This window comes from Penaeus chinensis, chromosome 4 (assembly GCF_019202785.1).
Source record: "Penaeus chinensis breed Huanghai No. 1 chromosome 4, ASM1920278v2, whole genome shotgun sequence".
Classification (NCBI taxonomy): Eukaryota; Metazoa; Arthropoda; class Malacostraca; order Decapoda; family Penaeidae; genus Penaeus; species Penaeus chinensis.
In genome coordinates, this window is record NC_061822.1 from 26,642,172 (window position 1) to 26,647,171 (window position 5,000).

General features: G+C 34.4%; 1 protein-coding gene across 1 annotated transcript in view; it reads left to right on the forward strand.

Moving 5' to 3' along the window:
- LOC125025247 (lachesin-like) overlaps nucleotides 1-5,000 on the forward strand; it is a 28,131-nt gene that overhangs the window by 6,752 nt on the left and 16,379 nt on the right. The window lies entirely within an intron of this gene.

The window sequence follows — 5,000 nt, forward strand, 5'->3', positions numbered from 1 at the left end:
AAATATCTGCCAGAACCTGATCATAGCGACCTCATATATGAACGGACAAAGCTACAACAAAAGAAGATTAAGTGAAAAAAAAAACGGGGTCTGTAGATGGTATTATCCTTAATAGCAATTGTAATACTCTTAGTGATTGTACAAGACTTATTGAATTGGTCATAATGGTGAGCTGGATTCTTTAGTGGTTTATTTTAAATAAGATAAATTGTTTTCGATCTGTACCTGAAGCTCTGTAAGGAAGAATACCCTGCTCGCTTACAACATAATGGATAGCATTGATACATGTACCTAAGTCTTTCTGTCCTTAGAAGGGCATTGTGATTATAATAACGCAGGGAATGTTAAGTAATCAAACGAATATACTGAAAGCGTGTTCACTGTCTTCTCATGTTTTCTTGGTTTTCCCTTCACTGGTTTATTTACAATTTTCGTAACATGAATATTGTTCATGGGAGGGCGTAGATTATCGATAGTCTGCATTAACAAATTTTAAATACAATACTTATATTAGATTAATAGAATAAAATTACTTTTCTATAGATAGAAAGATAGATAGATAAATATGATAATGCATCACGATATGGCCTATTATAAGGTCAAGGCGAAAACAACCAGTAAGTGAGAAAGTTTGAAAATAAATATAATAATAATGATAATAATAATAATAATAATAATAATAATAATAATAATAATATTAATAATAATTATGATAATTGAACATGCTTTACGTGAGATATATGACATGAATTCAACCGGTTACTTTGCAACATGTTTTTTCTGTACTGACTGCAAGTTGTAATGAAAAAAAAAAATGAATGAATAAATAAATAAATAGGTGTAGATTCAGAAAAAAGTTAATAAATAAATAAAAAAAAGTGTAGATGCATGACCTTCGCGTCTCTTTAGCAAACACAGACCAATGACCAGCCCTAGGAACGTTTTGTTAGACAAACGCTTCATGTCATTTAGAACATGACTGTAATAAGGTTTGGTTTAGCGTTTGTCAAGGAAGAAACATTTCATAATATTCAGAATCCTAAAGAAAACAGATGATTGATTCCACCCTTACTTAGCAGTGATTAATACCTGTATGGTAGTGATTAGAAAAATACAGTTGAAATAGACCACTTAGCTAACATGAGCAGTCCTGGATCAGACCACTTTCTGTCGGGAACGGAAGGGCTAAGGGATATACCGCTAGCTGCTGGATGTGGCATGTGGCTATTGCTAAGCCTGCAAGACTAAAATATACCAGGAGGCAACTTGGCAAATGCAAATATGTACCACCGAACCGGAGTGTGAAGCTTAACTGTACTGTCCTGTCTGTAGACCGCTGGTATGTATGTGTGTATATATATATGTGTGTGTGTGTGTGTGTGTGTGTGTGTGTGTGTGTGTGTGTGTGTGTGTGTTTGTGTGTGTGTGATTGTGTGTGTGTGTGTGTGTGTGTGTGTGTGTGTGTGTGTGTGTGTGTGTGTGTGTGTGTGTGTGTGTGTGTGTGTGCGTGCGTGCGTGTGTGTGTTCGAAAGTGTGTATGTGCGTGTGGGCGAGCGTGCATGCGTGTATATATCCATATATATGTGTATATATATATATATGTATACATATATATACATATATATGTATACAAATATATATATATATATATATATATATATATATATATATCTACATATATATAAAGTATTTAAATTAGTTAATAATTGTATATTCATACACACTAGAGACAAATTATTGCCGTACACCTGGTATAAATCATCCACCTCCATACCAAAACATTTATTTTACTATGTAAAGTCTTTAAAACCGGCGGATCTGTTGTGTATTTATTTATTTTATTACTTTTTTTTTTTTAATTATTTTGAGAAATGCCATTGATTTGTTTCGCATCAGATATAAAAATAGGCCACGTTGCTGTAACTCCAACCCATTTCGGTAAAACGTGAAATGTTTTCGGACATAAGTCATGCTCTCTGGCAATAATCTCTCGGAATCCATATGACTAATCACTTACTTAAACACAAAGAACTTTGAGCCGGTGTAATCTGGATGATTTTTTTACATACCACGAAATCAAAATATTTGAAGAGGCTTGAATAAGATTAAAAAAAGAAAAAGAAAAAAAAGAAGAATATTCTCCATTGTTAACACGGGAGTACGTATGCATATGACAAAAGTTTAAACAGAACAACAACAAAGAAAAATATATGGATAGATAAATTTTAAAAATAAGAAAATAGAAACTAAAACAGAGCACAACTTCAAATGGACATGAATTCAACTGAATATTATCATTACGGGTTCCGATAACTTAAAATGAGGTCATTTATTGTAATTTATTTGCAAAGCGGTTGCCAGTGAGTTATTCCTGATTGTGTTTTATCCAGCTGGGTTTGTGTGTGTGTGTGTGTGTGTGTGTGTGTGTGTGTGTGTGTGTGTGTGTGTGTGTTTGTGTGTGTGTGTGTGTATGTGTGTGTGTGTGTGTGTGTTTGTGTGTGTGTGTGTGTATGTGTGTGTGTGTGTGTGTTTGTTTGTTTGTTTGTTTGTTTGTTTGTTTGTGTGTGTGTGTGTGTGTGTGTGTGTGTGTGTGTGAGTGAGTGAGTGAGTGAGTGAGTGAATAGGTGAATGCTTATAGGATAGGCAAAGCAATAAAGGAGGCATATAAATGCGAAAATGAAGTGAAAGATCTTCAAGCAGAGGACACACATTTCTTACAGACGGCATTTATGTGCCTGTGAGAAAGCCATCCTTTGGGAAATAGTTTAGCCACCGTGGCAGATAAACCTTGGCAGGATTAACCCATTTCCATGTAAATTCCTGCCTGGTGATTTGTAACTTCATGAGGGTGACCAGGAACAGCACATAAATAAATAGCTGTTCCTGGTCCGACTGACAACCTAATCATAAGGTTACTCCCCCGTGTAAAAGGATCTCGATTTGGTTCCTAAAACTGCGTTGTAACTGTGTGGGATTTGGTAGCCTTTTCGATGCATTATTGTGCTTATATAACTCAGGAATGAAAGGAGTCACTGTGGAATCCCATTCCATAATCCCTTTACAGATGGAAGGGAATTATTACATTAACTCGTGTTTGGAATGTACAGTACATAGGTTCAAGGGCCGATCGTACTTTGTTTTACATCATGTAGGATTAGAGATTATTCTTTGTTGTATTATTGCTGATATTTATTTTTTTATTTTTTTTAGTTTGTGTGACGTTTTATTCAATTTAGACACGTGGGTTTAGCATATTACTCGATTATAATGTCAACGGAATTTAAATTATTTGAGTGAAAGAGAGTGAGTGGGGGTAGGGGAGTTGATACAGATAGATACAGACATTCAGACAGGTAGATAAAGACAGACAGATAGAGCCAGACAGACAAACACATAAACATACATACACACACACTGTACCTACACACACCAGACACAGACAGAGTCAAAGAAAGAGAGCAGGAGAGCATCCGGATGGCAGACATAAAAAGACATGAAAGGGAAGAGTCCTACCCAGTAATACGTATTACTCTTTAATCAGAGCTTCATACATTTTCAGCGAATGCATTGAGCACTGTACGTATCTATTAGCAATCTGATCTGATGAAACATTGAACTTCAGTCCTCGTACCTTATGAAATGCATGCACCATAATTTGGTATATTATATATTAATGGTGATAAATATGTTGATGGAATATTTTGTATATTTGAATCTAATGAGTCTGTGATTCTTCAAACTGATGGTTTGTTTTGAACAACAGAGTTTGACGATTTTTTTTAAATCTGAGAGTAAATAGGGATTCGTCAGCTATCAGTGTAGAAAGTATTTTGTTTTTGTGTGTGTTTGTGTGTGTGTGTTTGTGTGTGTGTGTGTGTGTGTGTGTGTGTGTGTGTGTGTGTGTGTGTGTGTGTGTGTGTGTGTGTGTGTGTGTGTGTGTGTGTGTGTGTGTGTGTGTGTGTGTGTGTGTGTGTGTGTGTGTGTGTGTGGGTGTGTCAGTGATTGTCCTTTCTAAATATCAGCACAGTCAATATGCGTGCACGGATCCATACACCCAAACATACACACACACAGATTTACAGACACCTGATATTATTTAGTACCAACCATCGAGCCATAACTTTTACTAGCTACAAATTCGAGGCAAACCGAAGCCATATTTATTTTGGAAAATGTTTCAGTACAGTATTTTCCTCTTAGTCATACAGTTGTAAATTTGCAAACGGCCCAATCAACAAGGTTAACAACAATGATACAATGAACATATATATGCATATATGTACATGTACGGTCTTCCATGTTTGATATATATATATATATATATATATATATATATATGTGTGTGTGTGTGTGTGTGTGTGTGTGTGTGTGTGTGTGTGTGTGTGTGTGTGTGTATGTGTGTGTGTGTGTGTGTGTGTGTGTGTGTGTGTGTGTGTGTGTGTGTGTGTGCGCGTGTGTGTGTGTGAGTGTATATTAAGTACATAGAAATATATAAATAGATATAGAAATATATGTTTGTATATATATATCTATCTATTTATAATATATATATATATATATATATATGTATACATATATGCGTATACATATATATATATATATATATACATATATATATATATATATATATATATATATATATACATACATATATACAGGTTATTTATGTGGGAGACGACAATTGGACAAAGAAAGTAACTGACTATAGATAACATAGATAACTATAGATAAAATAGAGAGGCCAAGGGCCAGACCAATGACAAGATGGCGTGACAAATAACGAAATATGAGGGCCAAGAATGGAAACAAACAAAAAAAAAAAAAACGCGACAGACAGAGTTGAAAAATATTGGGAGAGGCTATGTCCTGCAGTGGATTGCTTCAGCCTGATGCTGATGATATATATATATATATATATATATATATATACATATATATACATATATATATATATATATACATATATATATATATATCATATATCCTCATATGACACCTGC